At 40.3% G+C, this 24,743-nt stretch overlaps 1 protein-coding gene across 1 annotated transcript in view; it reads right to left on the minus strand.

Moving 5' to 3' along the window:
* The window catches only part of LOC111217353 (prickle-like protein 2), a 35,794-nt gene extending 13,595 nt beyond the window's left edge, over positions 1-22,199 (minus strand). Inside the window, exon 1 of the mRNA XM_022739178.1 lies at positions 22,059-22,199. The gene's annotated coding sequence lies outside the window, so the exon portion shown is untranslated. The remainder of the gene's footprint in view (positions 1-22,058) is intronic.
* Between the last annotated feature and the right edge of the window lie 2,544 nt (positions 22,200-24,743).

Here is a 24,743-nt window from a genome sequence, read left to right on the forward strand (position 1 = left end):
ATCAGGGTCTTATAATTAACAATGTATAAAGGTCTACGACAGAAATAGGCAATCGTGTGCCATGGAGGACCAAAGAGACTGTACGCTATCTTTCCAGCCAATCAATACACTCGCACTTTCAACCAGATAGGAGGAACTAATCAGTGAAAGCACCTGAGGGAGTGATTGCCTGGGGGAAAAAAAAAAACTGCAAACTCATCGCCCTCCACTCATGTGGTCTACAACCATTACAAACATCTTATCATGTGTCTTGACGTTCCCACAGTTTTTATTCAGTATTTGACCTTTAAACCACGATGAGATCCTAATTAACATCAGTGATATCAGAGCCACTTTCTGGCTCAGATGACACTGACATTTGTCTCAGGAGGAAAGAGAGGCCATAATGTGTCAAATCTTATCTTCTATTTTTTATATGACTTCAAGCAGCAGGGCAACAGTGAAGAGGAATGATAACATCTCTCTGCGGGGTCATATGTAGGGCGGCCACTAACTTTATTTTCATTATCGTTTAATTTGCCTATTATTTCCTTGATTTAAACGATTATTAATTTAGTTTAGCCTAAAAGATTTTTAAAAACTGTGGAAAAAGTGCCATGTCATAAGTAATAGATATCTTCCATGTGCTTGTTTTATCTGATCAACAGATTAAAACCCAAACCCAACTGTAATATGTGACAAAGAAAAGCACTAGAGTCCCTTATTGGAGAGAATGAGACCAGAAAATATTTTTGCTTGAAATATAACTGAAATGATTATCAATATAGTTGCTGTTTAATCGACTCAGCGTTGCAGCTCTACAGGAAGAAAATAAATGCGTCAGATTTATTACAGTAAAATATTGTTATTGTCTGCTGTCACATGGTCTGCCTTCACATTCCTACACTGACCTGTCTTCTAGTATATTTAAAATAACGAGTAATTATATAATAATGATTCAGTGGCTATAAAATGTTTTCATGTTTTATTGTTTCACAATACTGAATTAAAGTAAATTTAATAGGATTCTCTATTTCATTCTTCCATAAAGCTGCAACTGCTGAAGCTCCTGGTCAACTCTACACAGTCTCCAATCTCAGCCTTTGAAGCTTGTTACTTCGTCCTCCAAGTTGCCTCAGGTCTCTTGATTCATAGTTGTGCCATACGCTTTCCATTTCCTAATAATTTGTTTCAGATCTTTCTTATCAAACATACATTTAAGCTTTAGTGATGTTCTTCACTTGTCTCTTTGGATAAAAGCCATTCAGCCAAATGAGTAAATATAAATGTAATATAATGTAAATTTGTTTAAAATTCTTAAAAACTTTAAAGGTTCACAAATTTAAATTGTTGATGGTTATAAAAACCTGAACATCTGACGAGCAAACTGAAGGTCAAGTTTTGTGTAAAGAAACAAACCACATGTCTCCTCTGCTTGTCAAAAATCAATGTACAATCTACAGTTATGTCCACACCTGATGGAGTTGACTTATGCCTGAAGATTATACAAGACTATACTCAAGTATTTGCAATTCCACTTGGAATTTATTTTCTTCTAATGTCGAATTACTTTTTATAGGCAGTGCATTTACAGTCTGTCAGCCTTTTTGTAAGCAGCCCGCTGCTTTCAGAGCGGTGATGGGTGATGGCTTTAGTTTGGAAATTTAAAAAAAAAAAAGTAATTATTTGACAATAATGTGTTATTTTAACCAAACAGAGTGACTGTTATACAGAGGAGAAGACAACTCATCCAAACTGTACCTCAGTGAGGCAGCAGTCAGCCAACTGTAGGTCGTTTGGAAAAACTCTGCAAGTTGCCATGGCAACCGATTGGTGTGCAAAGTCCTGAACAACACCCATTTACCAGTGTCAGTGGGAATATATGATTTAATTGATTTAACAACAAAGTACAAGCAGCGAGAGACCCGTAATATATTTTTCTCTCGACTACCGTCTTTGTCGAGCGGCATGAATCTTCCTTTCGGTGTTTTTTTCTTATGTACTACTGCAGGGTTATGTAAGGGATAATGTTGAAGGCATATCATGTTTTACAGATCATAAATCATCACCGAGTCTGAATTTAGTTTTTCTATAATATGCCCCTCCCTCAGTAAAATCCAATTAGGAGTATCTTAATTTAAACATAAATTAACTGAGATTAATCAACATGCCTGTGCCAGAGGAGGGAAGATCTTCATAACAAATTGGGTAATTTTGAGAACAAAGAGAAGAGGCTCTGCATATAAATTCACAATAGCTCGGATTTCAGCGAGAGGGGGATACTCTTCAACACATACGCTGTCTGAAAACAGAAGGAAAGAGAAAAAAATAGAGAGAAACAATAGATAGAGGGCTGTAGATGCATTAAAAGCAACGCGTTTCCTTTTTCACGTGTCATGCTTCACCCACCTCTCTCCTTCCTCCTCCCATCCTCATGTGCCTCTGACAGGCTCTGTGTGGGTGTGCATGAGAGAAAGAGAAGGAGAGGGAGTGATGGAGAGAAAAAGCTCTTATTTATGTAAAAGCTGACATGAGAGGAGGTGCTCAGCTGAAGCACAGAGCCTGACCAAGGCTCTATTAACTCTTCACAGTGAGAGCAGTCAGATCGTCAGTATGCTTTCCATGACAGCAAAAATAATGCAAACCTGACTTTTAATCTCATTATCTATTACCACTGTACAATATGTCGGCAGTAATTACAATTTCGCCTCCCTTCCTCTGCATATTTACATTTTTACCCTTTAAGACAACACAGATATTGATATATAGCAGACATTGGCTTATGATGCTTTTCACTGATGTTTCGAATCAACACAATAAACTGACACTTTGATTTTAATCATTAAATTAGATGAATTCACTCCTGCATCAACTCTAATGGGCACAAGACGAACAAAAGAGGACACTAATGGTCTCAACAGGTTCTTGGTTCTCAGCTAATTCAGGCAATTATTTGATTGTAAACAAACGGTGTGGAATTATTATTCTAACATACAGTAATTAATCACCCTTTGCCTGTGTGCGGACTCTGCTGCTGCAATGTGGCAGACACAACACGGTCCAGGATTTATGGACACCGTTAAACCGTTTACTATGTGCATCAAACCAGATGCAACAGATACAGCACGTCATTTACTCCCCTCTGCTGTTAATGGCAGCACTTTACCACTTTCAACTCCATCTCAAAGACTCGGCACGTCCGATGAAATAGTGCAGTGGGAGGTTTGAAGATTTTTCCTCCATACATTTTCTGCTTACTCTGTATGTGTAGTGGTTAAACACATGCTCCGAATGTTAAAGAAGTGGTTAGTGGTTTAGTTTGTCCCCAGCCCCCTCCCTCTGTAAAACATCAAACACTTCAACAATATCCCCTTGGGAAAATTGTGGCAACCGAAAACACGAAGTGACGAAGTACATACAGTGAAGGTCAGTCATTGAAAAATTGAAATGCAAATTGTTTCCTTTGGATAAGCAGAGTAGCTCGGTGGGAGACTGAGAAAGCGGATGTTTTTGATGTTCTGTAATGAACTGTCCCATGTATCTTGTCATCAGCCAGACCTCATTCATTTATTCATTCGATTTACAGATACTGCTAAAGCAACACAAATATCCAGAGATACTAAGTGATGAATTAAAATGCAGAATAGAGAGTGCAAGACAAAACCAATACAGAATCAGCAGCTTATATTTGGCAGTATTTGTTTGGTTGTTTTGCCTGTAATACAAAATTGAAACAGCTCCTTCTAGTTCTCAGCTCTTTCAACATGCATGAGAAAAACATTGCAAATCTGTGCCTTTTTGTGTCACTAATATTCCTGTAATCATTCTTGGAGCACTTCTAATGATAATTATCTGCCTAAGTGCCTTTTTACATCTCCAAAGCAGAAGCAGAACATGAGGATCGGGACATTTATCAGATTATAGTTTTGCTTTTACAAAGAAAAAGGTAGATTGAACTGATGTGCTTTGATGTACATTTATTAATATTAGTTCTCATCATCTGATATTGTGATCCTTCATGCTGGCTCCCAGAGCTGCACTATGAAACTAATTTGTTGGTTCATCTCATTCCTCACTTACATAATCAACTGATATAATCAATTTTACGGGACAACAGATGGAGGAAATCTGGCATCATCCTCTTCACCTCGATCAGTTTCCTGATGCAAATGGCTTTCAAATGGCTCAGCGGGCGCAGTTTGGATTTCCGTGCTGGGCTGAGTGTGTTCAATAACACTCCCAGACACAGACAAAAAAAGTACAGTGTTGAATCTTGAAGTTAAAACATGCATGATAATCCTGTTGAATTCAGCCATAATGTGATCCCCTTTCACAAACGTTTCAAGGAATTTCCACAGATTCACAGTGACACAACGCAGCACTGTGGGAAGGACTGAAACAGTAACCTACTGCTCCACTAACGCTGGTGCGTGAGCCTCCCTACTGGACTTACAACAGCACAAAATGTCAACCCTTGGCCTTTTCCCCACTCCCCTGCTGCACTCGCAGTTATCACTGATTAATAATAAAGGGGATATAGACACACACACACACACACACACACACACACACACACACACACACACACACACACACAAAAGACTGCCTACACACACCCACACCTCCCAATCCTCAAACTTCCAGCCTCTCTAGTCTGTCCCCCAGTGATGGGGGAATTATCTCATGCAGCAGGGAACGGAGCACAGTAACCTTCCCTACAGGAAGCTCGTCGCTATGGAGTCAGGCTGGATGAATAAATACAGTAACCTGTGCACAACGCTCTCAGATACACAGCCATGTAATGAAAGGGAAAATCTCAACAACAGCATCGCAATCCTTTTTGTGTGTCTGTGTGTGTGTGTCTGTGTGTGTGTGTGTGTATGTGTGTGTGTGTGTGTGTGTGATTGAGGACAAAAGAAAGAATATATAACTAAAGATTTGTCAGATTAGCTGTTGAGAAGGAGGAGAGGAAAAATTCTTTTAAAATACAATCTTTCAAGCAAGTTCAGTGTGTTTCATTCCTCCATCTTGTTTCTTAATCCTAAAGCACACAGAAGGGGAGGTGTGTGTTTGTGTTTGTGTGTGTGTTTGTGTGTGTGTGTGCGTCAATGGCTCTCTGAGGTCTGCATGGAAAAACATTATCAAGGGCCCCCCCCCCCCCACTCTCCAAAAAAAACAGTCAAGACGCTGTTAGGTCTCATCTCAAGGAATCATTCTCCTCTCAGATTCTGATTTCAGTGGTACAGCTGTTCATTAACTGGTCGCTTCTGATTGGCTGTCAATACACCATCAAATCCAGAATTGTGTAACCCTTCATTTCAGTAACAAACAGCTCTCTTGTAGCGCCAATCACCTCATAATCCAGTTATGAGGATTAAATTCTTACTGCAGCTTATTTGGATCAGGACTAACAAGAAATTAATTGAAAGGGGTTGACTCTATAGGAATAAAGCTCTGTGGTTCAGCTGGCAGAACAGACTGCGAAAAGCTCAGAGTGGGTGACAATACTGGTGATATAATTGGGAACATAACACACACTCAAATTGGCTGTCTGCATTACTCACGCAGTGTTGTCATCAATAGCTGGAGGGACATAATTTTCATGTGCTGAAGCTGTGGACCCTAAAGGTACAGGCAAATAAACCCAAATACTTAAATCAAACCAATTAAAGCGTACACACTGACACACACTACTGTTCATGTCCCTGATGTGATAATTGCTGGAGGTGTGTTCCTGAAATCCAAAGTAGGACTCTCTTACCTACAGATGCACAAAATTTCACAAGGACCTGAAAAGCTGTAATTAAAGGGTGACACATTTCTGCTCTTCTCCCACTGTGTGTGGGATGGCCTGAAATAGAATTGCAGGGTTTCAACAGGCAAATCGCACTCTACACCGCTGCACAGGCACAATCCTGCATCTCGCACAGAGAAATGGATATGGCCTGGTGTTCCCGAGCCTTCACTGTCTTTGTGGGAATTTCACCAAATGATTTGACAGACAGACGTGATTGGGGATGATGACAAAGAGGGCTGAGGAGCGGTGGGGCTGCCACAGGAGAGTGACTCTGTCTGAAATGGCAACACACACACACACACACACACACACACATACATACATATACACACACACAGAGCGGTTCATTTTCCAGAGCGAGCCCATGACCTGTGTGAGTGCAGCTGGGCGAGCAGCGGTGCATGTTCTCCCTCGACTGTTGCTGCTGGTGATTCACAAACTGAAGCTAAATCCTGTTGTGTGATGCCATTTACATCATTTGCCTGAGGGTGTAGTCTTTAATATGGGGCCATTACTATTCCACAGAGCCTTGTGTTGGGGGTGGGCCCTTACATGTGTGCTATATCTGTGCAGGCATTTATCTATTTGTCTGTACATGTGTCTGTGTTAATGTGCCTGCGTGATAATGTGTGTGTGACAGAGAGAGAGAGAGAGAAAGAGAGAGAGAGAGCAAAAGAACAGCAAAGAAAGAGTCTGTTGCTATGCGTTTTTGCACGTCCTCCCACGGGTCTCTTCATATGAAGCATCATGGCAGAGAGGAGCTGAACACATATAGCTGTATAATAGCCATTTTCCAGTGATCAGCAACACTCTAGCAGTAAAACCACTGAGAGCCTCAGCGCAGCATTACAGGTCAGGCATATCTCTGAGTCGTCTTGATGCTGTGAGGGACAAGGACTTGAACCCCCTTAAATTGCTTGTTGTTTCGCCAGATTGCTCCATTACTTCGATGGATTCCAGGGTTAGATTCAACTGTTGAATCAAAGCACTGTGTTATTTTCACAGACTAACCTGTGGTGTTAGAGTTATGCTCCATTGGTTATTATATAATTTTTGAGTTGCATAATGGCTCAAAAACTAGGTTCACATTTGAATGAGGGAGAAAGGAGGACACTGTAACAGTGTCCTCCTTTCTCCCTCTCTCTGGAAACACCGGTAACGTGTGGGGTTTCCACGAAGAAAGCCCCAAACAGTTTCTTAAGTTTTATGCTCTAAGTTCTACAAATGAAATGACAAAATAGGTTTCTAAATTCATCACAAATTACAAATGAATTTGGAAAAAACACTCAAAATAATGCACGCTTCCATCCACTACCATTATGTAGATAGATAACAGCAGGTGGCACTAATTTTCCAAGTGGGTGCCACTGTTTTAGAGTGGTTTTTATCTTGTCGAATAGGAGGTTCTGTGGCTCTGTAAACAACCATGTCTCTTTGTTTTCTTGTGTGAAGTATGGTGTGCCTCAGGGGTCAGTTCTAGGACCAATTTTATTCTACCTATACATGCTTCCCCTTGGGTACATTATTTAAAGACATGGTGTTTCTTTTCATTTTAGTACTGATGACATGCAACTGTATCTGCCAGTTAGATCCACTGACCCTGGAACACTGAGTTCTCTGAATGACTGCTCCTGTGGTGTTAAAAACTGGATGTCAAATCATTTTCTTCAGCTTCTTCAGCTGAACTCAAACAAAACTGAGATCCTTGTTATTGGATCCCAGACCTTGTTAAAACTAATTCTGCCATCTGTTGGTTCCCTGTCAGATCATATCAAGCCTGTTGCAAAAAATCTCAGCATCTGGTTTGACAGCAGTTTTTTGATCTGACGAGTCTTTTCGACAGGTTACATAATTTCTCAGTGCCATGCCAAACCTTTAAAACCCACTGTTTTACAATATATCCCTTTTATGATGTGACAACACAGTGGTTAAAGTTTGGTTAGGTTTAGGCACAAAAACAATTTGGTTTGGGTTAAAATAAGTACTTGGTTAGGTTTAGGGGAAAACGTTATTATTTGGACTAAAATTTCTCCTCATTAAAGGAGCTGTTTGTAAGTTTTACTATTGCTACAAAGCCAATGTCCAGAAGAAATGTTGCAAGTTCAGTATCAAACTTCAGTCCTTTACTCTCCAAAAGCTGTCTCCAGTGCTGGAAAGCAACGTTTACTATTGTTTCTATTACTTCTTTTCTTCTACTGAAGTTAGCACGCTAATTAGCTAGTCCAAGTCTGGCTGGACCCATTGTCAATTTCTGATAGCGATTCATTGTAGCTTCCAATCTGCCTTGAAGACATGATGCTGCTCAGAGGGCGCATAATAACCTCTTGTACTATGAAGTCAACACTGACTCAAGTTCTTGCCTAACGACAATCACCACCGCCTGCTGATGGCAAGAAACCATATTTGGTGGCAGAGAAAACTTACAAATGTTTTAAGGACATGTATCATCATGGTCATAATAATAAACACGTAGTTACGGTTTGGAAATGCTGTGTAGATTAAAATAACCACTGTTGAATATAGGAAACAGGAAACCAGCCTTGGTATCCCATGTTAAAGTTGGTAATTGTGGCTGGATTATGTCTTCCTGCCTCTGTGCCGGCGACAGCCAGAGTCGGAGGAATTATTTTTTCATCCGTTCCACCATGTGTCCGTAGCATTCTTGTGAACTTGATATCTCAGTAATATCTTGAAGAATTTCTTCAAAATTGGCAAAAACTGTCGCTTGGGCTGGATGAACTGATTAGATTTTAGTCAAAAGTCAAAGGTCACTGTGACCTCACAAAACAAATTCTTGGCCATAACTCACAAATTCATACATTGTAATTGTGACACAATTTAAATCAAATGTCTGCTAGGATAGATTGATGAAGTGATGACATTTTAATCCCAATGGTCAAAGGTCAACTTCACTGTGACATCATAATGTTCTGCAAATACACTGGCCGTTAATCAATGTTTTAACTCAGGAAGGTGAGATTGTGACCATATTTCCTCCAACTTGGCACGCTGACAGAGGCGTTCAACCGCGAGGCGGTAATTCTGGTTTGTAAATTTAAAAAGGATATATTGTTAATTTACATATTTGGCAGATTCAAATATGTCAATACTGAAGGTTGCAACATGAACAACACTGCAGCACAAATATAGTGTGATCTTAAGAGGAGCTTGGTGTTAAATGAATATGAGCCAACATAATTTTGTTCATGGGTTAAGTTCTGACAAGGGCACGTAAAACACCAGTGTCCACACAGTCCCACTGTGATAAATTATAAAAGAGGTAAATTATTCAGGGCCAAGTAGAGAAAGCCTTTCTCTATTCTGACATGTATGACTGATAACAACTGGGCTTCGAAGTGACAGTACTGTGTGAATTTCACAATCTCAGCACTCACTCCAGAAATAATGTTATGAATCTCAATATATTTCCATAATCTCTCTTTTACTGGCACTGAACTGGCCACAAATGTTTTTTTTTTTTTTTTTAAAACAAACGCAGAAGGGCTGAAAAATGTGTGGATGCTGCCATATTGGAAGCATTTACTGCTCCCTGTGCGTGTGTAAAGTGCTGTGCATATGAAAGAGACGTCTTTTGGTGTTCAGTCTGGAGATGAGTTGCCTGAGACCTTTACAATGTTCTGGACTACTTTGTCAGTTAGCATGATAAAGTATGAGTGGTACACTGGAGAATGGAGCGAGTTGCTTCCTAAATATTCACACTATATTCTACAAAACAGAATATAGGCCCAAGAGGTTTGAATGGAGCTGAGCATTGCTTTTAAATATAAAAAACAGCATGGAAAATCCACGTCCAATAACGTCTGTTTGCCACTGAGCTTTCAGTTTAAAAAAAAAAGGAATCCAATACTGACTATATACAGTTGAGTACCCACCCAAATTCAAAAGAATGGCGAAAGTAGCCACTGAAGGAATGATTCAGTTGACACCCTTGATCGTTGTTGTAGCCTTTTTTGAAAAGCAATGCTTTTGTGCAGCGACGAATCAACAATGGACATGTAATGACTCACGCCAGAGTCGTTCCAGAGCGAACAAAGAAATATAAATTGACTGTGACAGTACAAAAGAAGCAGACAGTGATTTGGGACAAATCGACTGGATCTCAGTAGATAAAGTCAAAGCCAGATTCTGAAAAGAACAAATCTGTGTCTATGTATGTCACAGTCTGTGTGCTGCAGGTGAATTTGTCCCAGGGAATTTGTAAATCTGTGAATCACTTACACCTCCATGACTGGAAAACCGGAATTGCACACTGAGAAGAAAATTATACTGGGCAGCTACCAGTAGGAGTATGAGTACATATAGACAGGTGGGCGCCACCATTATCTCTGATAGAGGCTTTTTTTACACTGACCTCTGACCCCTGCCAATGAGATGCTGCAGAAATGTTCACTGGACTTCACCAAGACTGACCAGCATGTCTGTGTGGCTGAATGAAGAATACATAACATCATAACAGAGAGCCATGACAATGCAACAAGTGCAAAAACAGGCCAATTTTGGACTGTGTACAGAGGTGATCAGTTACCATTAGCCTAAAAGCCATTCAGCTAACAGCTCAAAGCTGTAGACATTATCACAAAACATAATTAACTAATGAGAAAACCTGGTGGCCATTCACAGTGAGTCTGTGCAGCTGAAGGGCAGCAACAAGATGTCGCACCTAAATGGGTTAGAGCCCAGCACCAGGGACGATTATTGTGTGTGTGTGTGTGTGTGTGTGTGTGTGTGTGTGTGTGTGTGTGTGTGTGTGGTGGGCTGTGCCGGGTTGGGATAAGAGGAACAATTATGATACTCGCTCATTTTGTGATAAGAGCTGCTACTGAGCTGGAAAGAGAAATAAATATATTAAGCAGCTTAATAGAGGGCAGATAACTGAATAAGGTTTAGTGAAAGAAAAGACAGAAAGTGAGCTGGAGATTATGTAGAGCAACATAAAAAGGATAAAAGGATAACAATGGAGTTGAGGAGACAAGGGGTCCAAGGGGGGAAGTATGTGTTCCTGACTGAACTACAAATGGAGACTAATCGGCCTTGAGGTTGCCAGGTTTCAAATTTAAGTGCATCTGCAAAGCCATCAGTCTGTCTGGTCAAAAGACAGCATGGAGTCTAATCAAGTATACGCCAGTTAAAAGAATGCTTAGATAGTTACGAAACATGTAAAAATCAATCTAGTCTTACAGATGTTAAAGCTCGTTACTGTCTAAACTGCTATAGATAATGTTCAGGCTCAACAAGTTCTTATCAGCAAACACTGATGTAGATGTCAGCTAAACAAATTCCCTTAGCAGTTAAAGACACAATAACCTAAATAAGACAACTAACAAACTCATATATGAAGGTGTAATATAGTAATCTGAGCTCATTGAGATTCATTAGCCCCTAATTGGTTTTTAACAATGAAGCTCTTGTCCAAAGGCAATGAATCTAGTATAACATCTGTTCAGCGAAGCCTATAAGACTACATACAAAATGGAAAGCTCTGTATATGTTGTCGGATTAACAAGTGCTATTAAATCACGCCTGTTATAAGAGTAAGAGGTACTTAGCTTCTCCAAAGCCATTATTGGATGATTTAGCGCTTGCCTGAGTGACGCTCTGTGCAGGCCATGCATGATACTGCGAGCCCAGGAGAACGGGGGAACGTCCCGCTGTTGGAAAAATCATTAGCTGAAACCTCAAATTCAATTACCTCCTTGGTGCTGGATCTCCCTCGATGGTCCTCCAGAGGACTTTGAGGCCAAAATAGCTCCCATAACTCCCCCACTTTTGTGAACTCCCCCGCCGAATGAGAGAGCAGGCATCAGCAGCCGCCATCGATGGAAACAACACAATCAGAAATGTTTGGAGAAACACTTAGGGAGCTTGTGGGGAGTGGCGAAAGTAAACAAATACAAATCAAGCTCAAAATGAGAGGGGCATGATTTGCTGTGCCACAGGACTGAGTGACCACACATTTGGATGGGACGCACACAGAAACATGTTACAGGTTTTCGCACAGTGGTCGCCGCTTCAAATCAAACCCAAACATCACGCAACAGCTGTGGAAGGTTCTCAGATCCTCTACTTAAGTAAAAGTAGCAATTATCCAAATGAAAACTATTTCGTTACAAGAATGTATTATTAGCAAAATGTACTCAAAGCATCTAAGTACTTGTTCTGCAGTAAAATGCCACCCTCCAAAGGGGGAAAAGAAAAATCTGAGGGGTCATGAGATGATAAATGATATGATCTATGTTCATTTCTTTTTGCACTTTTCTTTAATCTGTGAAGTATTGGATAATATGACCTCTTTGGGCCTAAAGCTGTTATTTAAATGAATTTGAAAATAAAAATTTAAATGTGAGAGGTTCGTAGGATACAGTGTCTCTTTGGTGGAGCTGCTAACAACAAAGAGACATCTGAAACATGATAAGACACTACCTTTTTGTAAGGGGTCACAAGCCAAAAGCCTGTAGTGGTCGAATAAATGTAGAACAAAAAAGTTCAATATTGCCCTCTGAAATGTAGTGGAGCAGAAGCAGGAATTAGCATAAAATGAACATACTGAAGTAAAGTACAAGCACCTTCAAAATTGTACTTAAGAATCCTCCTGTATGTGCCAGACTTTCCAAAGTCCACCAACATGGTCTTTTATGTAAAAAAAAAAACAGTTAAGAGAAAAGATGTGTGTATATGTGTGTGTGTGTGTATAAAAGAGAGAAAAAGAAAGTTATGGACGGAGAGGTAAAAAGGGACTGTGTAGGATGTGAGCACCTTTCTATACTCTTGGCCTCCAGGGAGCCCTGAGGGAACAACTGAGCCCTGCAGTGGGAGCGCTGTTGGTACGCCATGGGCTGACACAAGTGGATTAACAGCGATCTAATTCTGCTAGATGAGGGGGTTGATGAGAGGCAGGTGGTACAGCATAGAGCAAGGGAGAGGATCTGTTGGTTAGAAGTATTTGACTGTGTGTGTGTGTGTGCATGTGTGTGTGTGTGTGTGTGTGTGTGTGGTTTTCACAAAGGAGGTGTAATAGTTAACAGCTTTTGCCTGTGTCACAGTCTCATCTCGTCAGAGCCGAGTGACGCAGAGCTCATAAGAGGAAACCAAAGCCTTGCGATCTCTAAAGTAATTCCACTGCAGCCTCATGGGAATGGAAGATTTAATGGATCACGCACTGTTGACTTTTGCTACATCATCTCAAGGGTGTAACGCTGCTTTTACATTTACATACATAACATAAATTTCCTTGTCGGGAAATTTGAAATTAAATCAACTTAAATCCTGAATAGAAATGACTCTAAGCCTTTACACATAAGGGTGTATGGCCAAATACTGTCCTTGCTATTTAGTAAATGTTAGCAAAGCGCCAGACTGACGTACCAACGTTCCTAAATACATAGATAGAAATGAATGCCATGACAATTTTGACATAACTATTACAACGATCATATCAGCACCTTTAAACTGGCAGCTCTAATGAAAGGTCAGATACAGTATTTGCCTTTATGCTGTTGTGGATTCATCTTATTCATTTATTTATTTACTTATTGTCTGAATGGAAATGAACTGCTCCACCCAATACAAAGAGTTTGCTGAATCACATTATTGGCCATACTGTCCCACTCATAACCTGTTTTTTGGCCAAGATGGGATACCATTCGAAAATAAGACAGAATATACTTCACATTGTTTTTATTTACCCTGTATTATCATATTAGAGTTGAAGAGGTCTGCAGGTGAAGTCCTCAGACTGATCTGAGGAGACCGATGGAACTATGAATATGATACACTGGAGAAAAAAACTCTACTTTTGATTTGAAATCATAAAACTTTATTTCTGTATAAACATATATAGGGCCTATATTTTTGTTTTCATATTATAGTAGTTGAAATTGGAAAGCAACATAAAATATAAGAAGCTGGGGGAGATGGCATGAATACCAGAGGCCCTTGCTGGATTTGGACCCAGGACATTTGGGGTGATATGGGATTCTTTCCAGCTCCTCATTTATGCATCCTTGTCCTTTTGTTTCTCTGTACACCATTTGTTTTATTGAATTTCTTAAGGGTTAAAACTATTTCAGAGCAAATTATTAAAACAAATAAAAACTGGATGTTCTGTTTGATCATAAACTTCGGTTTCTTTTGGAAGGTGAAAAACTAGAAAAGTGTATATAATACTTATAATACTTAAAGTCTATGGTTAAATGAAACTATAAATTCTGTCTTCTCTATCTTCACATTTGGCACAATTCAAAATGTGACTTGGATCAGAATACTTTGCCCTAAAACTATGTATGTTTTGACATTGACCACAATGGTCCATAAAAGGGGTGTTTCTGTATGAATAGGTGACAAGTTAGAAAACCTTCTGTCACTTATATATCGTCAGACTGTGCGTTCTTGATTAATCAGCTGAGAGGCATCAGCCGGCAAATCTGTTCAGCAGCTGGATACTGCAGCTGATCTCATTGGACTGTAAAAGATGATAAAGCAAACAAAAGACAATGATTTATTACGTGCTTGTTAGGCACGTCAGTGGTTGGTTGATTATTAATAACACGGCCCCTATGAGCAGTTTGTTGAAACTATCGTATACAATATAACATGCATTTTATTTTCACATCTGCCATGTTACCTTAAAAGAGATTAGTACAAAGATTAGAGAATGTAGCCATAAGTTAACTGAGAAATATAAGACTTGTTACGATAGTACATCACATTATCTGATCAAAACCAAGCCCTGAGACAACAGAACAACATAAATCAAGCCTCTACAAGCACCTTTACCATATAAAGATGTGTGAAATCACTTCAAATGACACTTGACTCAGTAAGGATGTTCTACTCGTGCTAACTCCTCCATCCATTCCCATCATTCCTCTTATCAGGGTAGAGGAAGTGATGTCAGTGAGAAGTGAAGAACCAATGGTATGTACTTTAGTACTTCAGTCAGCACTACAGAAGCACACTTAGTTTGTACGTATCAATGAAAGATGGAGGGAGAACACACAAGAGTGTGTGTGTGTGTGTGTGTGTGTGTGTGTATATACATTTTGGTGAGTAGGAAAATTTCAGAAGCCCAGTAATGATGCCATTAATATGAGGATGGAGTGGGTGCTAAACCTCAGGGCACAGCAGCACCACAGACGATTCCCCTGGAATTCATTTTCCTCGTATCCATGAGTCAGTGAGGCCAAACTAGCACCACAATCAACAGCAACAACACCAGCAGCAGCAGCGGCAGCAGCATCATGCTGTCACTCTCCCCTGGCAATAATCCATACACCTGCACTATGACTGCAGCCTTTGTTTGTCCCTGTTTCTCTTTTCCTCTCAACTCCTCTCTGGGTCTAACTTTTAATTTAAGCGACACAGTCTTTCTCTGACTAAGCATAAACTGCATATTGTTCTTTTAGTGATCCCTATCATAAGCCAGTCAGCACTTCCTAGGATACACAGAGATTGGGTGGAAACTGCTGAGACGCACAGTGCTACGTTGCTTAAGAAAAACGTCGTAGTGAATCGAGTTTAAACCCCAAGCTTTATGAATCTCTGTATCCTCCTCCTCCTCCGCCTCCTCCTCTATTCTTCCAGTTCATCTCCTTTCTTCTTTTCATCCTACAGAAGTGTGTGGGGGCCATTTCGAAATAGACGCCTCACAACTGTCAAAGGGACTAGCCAGTAAGAGAGCAGATGGCAGCAAGAGCGAGTCCAGATGGGAATTTTTGGCCAGAATAGCGAGGTTAGTGCAGAATCACCCCGACACTAAATGCCGAGGAATCTTTAAAGAAGCAAAGAGAGTCAGAATGTTGGTGTTGATTAGTCCCCAATAATGTTGCAGACAGGACCATGACCCAGCTTTGGGAACAATTACAGAAGTTTGCTATGATCGAGTCGCAGCGGTCTCAGCACTACAATAAGCTTTAATGAGCAAGTTAATGATTGGTTTATTCTCACCAATTAAGGGGCTTTAATATGGCACTTGGGAGAACATTAGTCATCAGCCAGCAGGCAGCCGCAGGGAATCATACAGGATCCACTTCAAGAGGAGCTTGATTGTGGTAACGACCAGTTGGAGGCTAAATATTCACCTTTCGCTCCACATGGAAATCAAACCAAGCCGTTTGCACCTCAAACATTATATAGACCATGAGTCACTGGATTTTGTCTCAGCGTATTTTGAACTGAGCATGTTCCTTTCAGCATTTGGGTAGCAAACGCACAGGCTCTCTTTTCGCTCGCCAAGATGATCAAATCATTTATCTGCATTAATTCCTTGTGGCAGCATTTTGAAGATATCCTGCTACACCATCATTACCCAATCCTTCACCAGAATAGTTCAGTTAAAAGACAGGACCATCTTATTGGAAAAATCAATCCTGGTGGGTTTTCTGAGTGGAGTAAGAGTAAAGTCAATAAAACGAGAAACACTCAATAATCATTCATCTGGTCATCAAAGCAAAGGAGAAAATATCCCTACATGAGCAGTGAGTTCTGCAGCTAATGTTTTTAAATCGTTTTTATGAGCACAACCAAGTCTGGATTTGTTGCTCCCTCACATCACATCAGCAACAGCAAACCCATCTAATACTACTACACACACATGTGAAGTATGCAGGTTATTGTCAGCCCTGAAACAACAAGTGTGTTTGTTTTCTAGGTGTAGGCATTTAGACCAAAGCTTTTATTTTTTTTAGGCAGGTATACGACACAGGTTTTATTGAATCAATGTTTAAACATCTTTATCCTACATTATTCTAGTCTGATGCAGTTCTCTCACAGTTCTGATGGTTTTTAATCATGGATTTTAAATGATAAAGGCTGTTGATACTCAAAATAAACACACTGGTGTGTGTGTTAATAGTAATGACTGAACATGTAACCCGGTGCAATGGTGCAAAATTAGGGGTTTTAAATATGTTTGTGATTATGATGGAGGTCTAAACAGAGGTAAACGCTATATAAGGGTTTGACTAAACATATAATATTTGTTAGTAGGATCAGTTCGTTGTTGGTGTTGGTCTTTTCATGGGATTTGTTGACAGTCATAAAATATCATCAGACCATGATGATCCCATGATATCCATGAAGGCGCCTCTTTATTAATATGGTAAATCAGGTTGATACTAACCAGCGGTCTGTGTTATTACAGGATACCTGCTGCTGTTTTGACTTCTTACAGTAGATCTTTCTTCACACAGTTTTATTTTGTCCATAGTGATTCACAAATGTTGTTTACTGCTTCTATCTATGTTGTAGCTTTAATTAGTTTATCGGGCTGTTTCACATCCTCTGACGACAAACCGGTTTTTTAAACTTCCCTTTTTATTCTCTCGCTCCTGGAGCAGGAGTAGTGAAGGACATTGTGGACATTTTTGGGCAATTTTGCAATTTTTACGGAATTAGCATTGTAAGTAAACTACAGTATGACTTGTTGGTTGTCTGAATAGATTTGACAAACTATTTCTTTTATTGAGAACAATATTAAAAGCCTCCCTGTGTGTGACCATTATGTAACACTATACAGTTTTAAGATGCTTAAAATGGTTTACTAAAATGTTTTGATCAATTTTGATGTTGTGTTCACAAACACAACATCAAAACATACAAAACGTGCAAATAAACATTTAGCAGCAGCATCAGAAAAGTTTAGAATGAGTTATGGACACTCCTTGTATCAAGACAAGTCAATCACTTATATATATATATACATACATAATAGCAGGTTCTAACCCTGTCTTTTCAGTTTTAATAGTAGGGCTACCTTTTTCATATATATACTGTATCTGTGTGCTACCTTTAAGTTCTTCATGTTTTATTATGCTATGTCTATGGTACAGCAGTCTGGACTAGCACTTGCTGTAAAGTAATTCACCTTAATACTGCAAATAAACATGATTCCAGTGAAGTCTTACAGTATTTGGCTGTTTTTATCCTGAAATACAATAAAAGAGCAATCCTTCCTCAGCCTACCTTTGTCTTTCACTCGGGGCACAATGAGGACCTAAAACAGTGGCAGAAATAATTTAATGCTCTTAAACCTCAAAGTGAAAGCTTGAGACTTCAGTTACAGTCTGTTGTTAAAATAGGTCTGAAATATGCAAAGGTTTTAGACTGTGCTGAAAGGGGAAGGGGCCCTATTGAAGCTGCATATATACAGGGCCCTATTTTTGTGCTAGGCCACTGTCCCTTCTAATGCTAATTTAGTGGATTTGTGTACTAAACTTTCTTTGCAGGGAATCATTGCAGTGTCACTTGTACGTGTGGTAGTAGGTTCCCATATTAATGTAGTCTAGCTACAGGTCAACCCATCTCTCCATTTTAACTCAAACCTGTTTATTAATTCATTTGAACAATGCATTTGATCTGTGCAATAAAAATGTTATTCAGTTTCACATTTACCATAGCAACAAGTGCTATTTTTGCTGGGGTCAACATAAATGTATTTACAAAACTTTTAGTCTGTATTTTCATTGACACGTCTTTAACTGTCCGTCAAACAGACATAGACACATTTAAATTTGAAGCCATGTGTTTTTGATGACTCTTTTATAAACTTACCTTTTAAGGTTTAGTTATGGCTTTCTTAAACCATCAAGTAAGGCTGCAGTCGCACAGACTTCGTCAAAGAGCCTGATGTTATGGTTGTCGTCATCTGTGAACTCCTCCACACACATACACCTCACATGTTTACATGGAGGAGTGATTAGAAAAAGGGATACACATTCACTGACCCTAAGTTAATGTAAAAGTGTTGCACCTGAAGTGTCCGGTGGCACGGTGGTGCTCCGGGTACCTGGGACAAGTCTTTAAAAGTAGCAGGGCGAGCAGTCAGGTCTCAGCACATGGCGTCATACTGAATGTCACACTCCAAACCTACAGTCCTTTGTTGTACTGTGAAAAGGCTGCTTCAGTGTTATCATCCATGTTGAGCTTTTCTCTTAGATGACAGTTTGTGCTCTTTGTTCTGGCTGTGTCTCGTGACGGGTCTGCAGTGTGCTGTGTGAGTCTCGGGCTGCGTCACCACTGACTGTAATGGCTGAACACTGCAGGGTGGAAAAACCACTGCAGCCTGGATATATTTATATCTTCTTTTTTTTTTTTTTTTTTTTTTGTTTTGTTTTCAAAAACTAGAAAGAAAACATATGATCTGAGACATTTTAATCAAATAAGATGAGTGTTATGAGCAAGTTGTTAATATTCATATTAACAAGAGCGGCAGGGCACGGTTCTTGTCGCTGTATACACAGCAGTAAAGAGTAAAATAACAGTAACGGCGAGTGACTTTCCTCAGCAGCTAATTTGTCAGAGACCGTGTGCGGTAGAAAGACTGTGACTCTGTGATCAATAATGTGTTTGTACACAAAAACACAAAAGATCAAAAGCTTGATTTTCAGGGAACACAACAATTTAGACAGAGCTGGTCCTCACCATTACCTCCTCAGTGAATACAAATTCCCATTTTAATTTAATCAGGCGCAGCAGGACGAGCTCCTGGGGTCCTGCTTGGAATTGACTGCGGTGCAATACAGGTTTCATTTCCTGTCCTTTCTAAGCTTTTCTAAAAGGCAGTGTTTTAAGCTACTGTACAAACTATCACCATGGCAACCAGAGCTATCCTAAAAATGCAACAAAATGGATATAACCACAGCATGAAAAAACAAAAAGCCACCTCTGACAAATTCATCTGTAATTACAGAAACAAATCTTTTATCTGGCGCTCACTATTTTTTGAGTGGGAGGGCTACTGTAATACATGGGTGGGAAGGGGGTAATTTATCCAAGAATTTTCTTTCCAGTTCCATCTGTTCATTTCAGTCCTGTACCCCATCACTCCTATCTGTTTCATCAACCTTATGTAAGAGAAAGGTCATAGGATATCTATTATTAAACAACTCGGTCATGGTATATTACATTATTAATCACCTCAGCGTAGTCTCTAAACACACACAGTATGACTTCAACCCGGGTGTCATATATGTTTAAGCAAAAATAGGGCTGTAATCTCCCAGGATCGACCCAACATTTAATTAGAGAGAGTCAAGAGGCAGACATTTACGTCAGAATCATAAATAATCTCTTCACAAATTCAGTGAACCTTTTATAAAAAAAAAAATAAAAAAAATCTCCCACCACAAGTGATTGGTCAGCGGTCTGATGAAGAGCCTCCCTGTGATCATGCTATTGTTAGAAGAAAAACTGAACATGAATGGCAATGCAACTCTAAATACTGAACATGTCCTTTGAGGGAACTGAACAAACAGCCTTTGTGTGGTTGATACGATTGTATAACATCTGACTGAGCCACCTGAACTGTCAGCATATCGGGGCCATAAAAGCAGCACAGAAGCATAAATGTACTGTGAAAGCACCGCATGGGGCAGAGCAGCAAGAGCTCTGAGACACCCGCCCACCCTTCCTGAATCAGCCGTTTCTGTGGCGACCGGAGCGGAGGGGGGTGGAGGGAGATGCTCGGTGAAAGTGAAGAGACAAACATTTGAAACCCGGTGGGAGAAACATGAAGGGAGGGATGCATGGATGCATGGATGGATGGATGGATGGATGGATGGATGGATGGATGGATGGATGGATGGATGGGGGGACAGATATTGAAGGATGGGTGATAAAGGGATGAGGCAGGGTCAATCGGGAGCTGGGGCTGATTCCTCAGCATCACAGTGAGTGACAGATTGACAGTCGGAGGCAAACAACAGCAGCATCCACTGCGAGAGAGACAAACACTTGAGGGTATTTTTCACTCTCAGTGGCAGTCCAGATCACGGTCATGGCTCAGGGGTTTAAACCATCTAAACGCTGACAATGTCGCCCTGTGAAATCACATTCAGCCACATGGTCCTATTCAAAGGCTCGTATTTCTCTGTCCTCAGTGCGTACATCATACAGGCTTGAAGTGAGTCATGGCAGATTAAGAATTACTTCACAAGCAAAGTTCAAAAGAACTCAACTTGATTCAACAAGTTGTGCACTAGGCTAGAAGAAATCATTCTAGACCGACTTGCTGATTCCCTGCGGTACACACTCATGATCTGCCATTACGCACAAATTACATCCCAGGATGCAACAGTACAAGCGACAAGTGTTAAATACTAACATGGAGGAGAAGGTGCTGAATTGTGATATGTTTGGTTTAGATGATAAATTAGAGCATTACAGCTTCGTATCATAATACAAATCATTTGTTGGCCAAAGCAATTAGTTTAAAAAAAAAATCTAATAAAATGATGAATTAAAACTGAGACATCACTTTCACACATTCTGTCAAAAACAGCATATAGGCAACAAAATGTACCATTCAATATTACAACTTCATACCACATTAACAAAACATTGTCCTTTGCATATAAGATTACAGAAAAAAGAGCCACACATCATCGTGCTCATTAGATGGATCTTTGATTCGATGTTCAAAACCTTATTATGTAACAGATTAGACTTTGAACTGAGGATATTGTTGCAATCTTATGCCACTGTGATCGCATCCTGTCAATGCTATGACAAATAGGGATGGATGCAGTAGTTCTCTTGCGCAGTTGAGACAAAAGGCTCAGTAAGCTCAAGAAAAACAGCGTAAGACTGAAATGTAAACACCTGCAGATTTTCCTGACAGTTGTCGATGAACTGCTGTGTCCACACACACTAAGACCCGAAATAAATGCACAATTTGCGTTCCATCAAACACTCGAATCAACCTAAAGCACGGCATCTGAGATAGCTCAGTCTCCTTCATGTTGTTGTTTTTTTTTTTTCTGTTTCTAAACAAGACTGCAATAACAGTAGCAGAGCTGAAACAGTTCCCACTCCACCCACTTTCTCTTCCAGGGACACATGGATTTACACATGGGGGAAATGTTGGGGGATGAAATCAGACAGATTCACTCCTATCAGAGGCAATGTTTTCCCCAAGTCCCAGTGGTCTTTTTCACTTGTCAGTCATGAGGTAAACAAGCCTTCACACAAGCCAACATGCGTGCAAACATACATGTAAAAACACCCCCACCCGTCACAACCCAATGCACACACACACACACACACACACACACACACACACACACACACACACACACACACACACACACACAGATGATGGATGCATCTCATTTCTCAGGAAAAACTTTCAGCAATCCACGTTGATGTCATCGATGTAAATAATAGAAGCTTGTTTTTAATGACAGCAGTAAAAAACACAATAAAGTGATAGTCATACTGGATTGTCAAGTCAAAGAGACTATGTCATCATGAGGCTGCTGACACTCACCTGTTTGTGTGGCTGGTGTCAGAGTCCTGGTGTGCGAGGCTGCTCAGACAGCAGCGGAGGGTGCGCAAGGACCGGACTGAGTCGCTCACCGTGGACACATACCAGAGGACCGACTGGCTCTGCTCTGCACTGCACAGCTCGCAGCGCTCTCCTCTCTCCCCTCCGAGTCTCAGAGACAAACACCAGCTCTGCCTCCGCTGCCTCTCCCTCTCTTGCCTTTCACACGTACTGTAGCAGAAACAGAGGGAAGGCTGGGGGCTGCAGACTCTGGATCAGCACAAGTCTCTCTCTCTCTCTCTCTCTCTCTCTCTCTCTCTCCCTCTCCCTCTCCCTCCCTCCCTCTCTCTCTCTCTCTCTCTCTCCTCCTCTCTTCCTCGCTCTCTCTCTCTCCCTCTCCTCTAGGCTCTGTGTCTCTCCTCAAGTCTGGCTACAGGCAACCGTGGCTGTAGAGATGAACAGAAAAACAGTGAGGAAGTGTTTCTACATTAAGTTCACTCCCTTTGCAAGCATTTATGTTTTGTGTTTGTGTGTAAGAAGAAGCATGCTCTGACAACAACAATGCACGCAAGTGTACAGGCGGTGGGAGAAAGCTTTACTCCCACCTCCTGCTCCCCCTTTTTCACCACCACCTACCCACTCACCCACCCTCTTCTTGCCAGCCCCACACCAGCCTGTTGAAGTGAGTCATCAGCTATCAGCCAATGGTACGGCGGCACACAGCCTCCGATTAGAATAACAGGAGTATTTATGCATTCCTGTTTTGAGGGTATGAAAATGAAATGGAGAAATTGTCTGGGAGGACTTGACATACTTTGCTCTGGATGGGTAGATCACGTGATGGTTGAATGTCACAGCAAACATTTTCTCCTTGAAGACAATTTTATCCTCTACACTTTCATGTAATATCTATCAAATAATCACTTACAAATCATACAGCATACACATAATATATGGCTATAAATGTACGGTGTTCATCACTGCATCACTTGTGTGATGTGACTCACTGTGGTGTATGATTCATTCTATCAAGGCTGCAGCCACATTTGAGTAGAATAAGGTCTGACCCCGCTAACTTTCCTGGGAAAATGAAGGTAAATTACTAAAATGAAGCACAGTCACTGCTCTACTACTGCACAGTGCAATCTGTAACTACGCACTGATGAACGGAGCGTACTGCCTGCCGTGGCAAGTGCCCTTCTGTGTAGTGAAGTGGGAAGCGTTATTTTGGGCGTCCGAGGTTCCAAAACTTAAATTGCTTTTCATTTTCTACATGGGCAGTATTTGGTGACTGGCAGTTGGATCAGGGTTTGGATGGACATCAGTAAAAACAATGGAGCAACTGTGGTGTGAAGAAAAACAGCTTCAGTGATAAAAAGTCAAAGAGAAGTCACCACTTCCCAGGGAGCATGATGGTGAGAAAGCATAATCAGAAAGCTTAAAGCCACTGAGGTATTTTTATGAAACGTTAAATAGTCATGACTAAATAGGTAGCAGTTAAATTTAAAGGTAGGAAAAAGCAGGTATTATGTCTACTGCTGCTTCATTAAGGCAGTGGTTTGAGCAGATATGACAGTGGCCTGAGATCATAGGCAAATTACCCTCCAAGTGTCATCAGATTCACATTCAAAGCTTAATGAATCCTGATTGGTGCAGGAAAATAAGTAGCATCACGATACCCACTTCAAACCAGAGAGAGGACAGCACAGACAAAACAATAAAATACAAATACAAATACAGAAATTTCTTGAGTTAAATAACCAAACTTTGGCATGAAAACTATGTATTTACGTAGGATGTCATTCATAGTAAGAAGCTGACTGAGAAAAATGGCAACTCTTTCTTCAAATCCCTAATATTAGCCATGTTTGCATTTAAAAGACCCATGTGAGCCATGTAGAGTTTATCTCGTGTACAAGCATGTGAGTGACAGCCCTGCCAATGTTTTCATGCTACTCCGCTGTTTGACAGTTGTTGGTGGTAACACGCCAAGAAATGCAGCAATGAACCAACAAAGGCAGGGAAGAAGAAGACATCAAGTACACATGGAAGTAAACAATGCAGGTTTCAAAATGTCAAAAAGAGAAGATTGGCTTTACACATGTTTTATGAGGAAGGAAATGCATAACATGTTTTTTAGACTCAAGGATAAACACAATGCATTTTGTGATTAACACTGAATGTAAACATAACTTTTGTTTGTTTACAAACACCTTTAACTACACTGTTTCCTCACTTTAACAAAGTTGTTATTTTGATCCCATTCATGTTATCTCCCTCAAAAAATGATCTGAACACACATATGACTGCAGTGATAGCTTAGCACAGCACACTCATTCAGGTTTCTGATGTGTTGGCTCTGTTTTCCAGGATATTGGAGTTGACCTGAATTTCATCTTCTAACTTGAGGGTGTTAACATCCATATCAGAAATATCATATCCTTTTATAGATACTGTTGTCTTCATGTTGTAGGAGAAGGAAAGTAATGAGACATGTTAACATAAATGTAAATTAATCATCATTTTTAAGAATTTGGCTGCAAATCCTTTGGACTTTCTGAAGTCTATGAGCCATGCACTTTAGCAGATATTTATTTTTCCTCCTTTGTGATGCTCAGCCAAGTCAATTGCAAATATCTCTTCCTTTAACTTGTGTCCGGGTTGTTTTGCCTCCAGTCTGGTCATAAG

The sequence above is a fragment of the Seriola dumerili genome, unplaced genomic scaffold (assembly GCF_002260705.1).
Source record: "Seriola dumerili isolate Sdu_G_001 unplaced genomic scaffold, Sdu_1.0 BDQW01000043.1, whole genome shotgun sequence".
Classification (NCBI taxonomy): domain Eukaryota; kingdom Metazoa; phylum Chordata; class Actinopteri; order Carangiformes; family Carangidae; genus Seriola; species Seriola dumerili.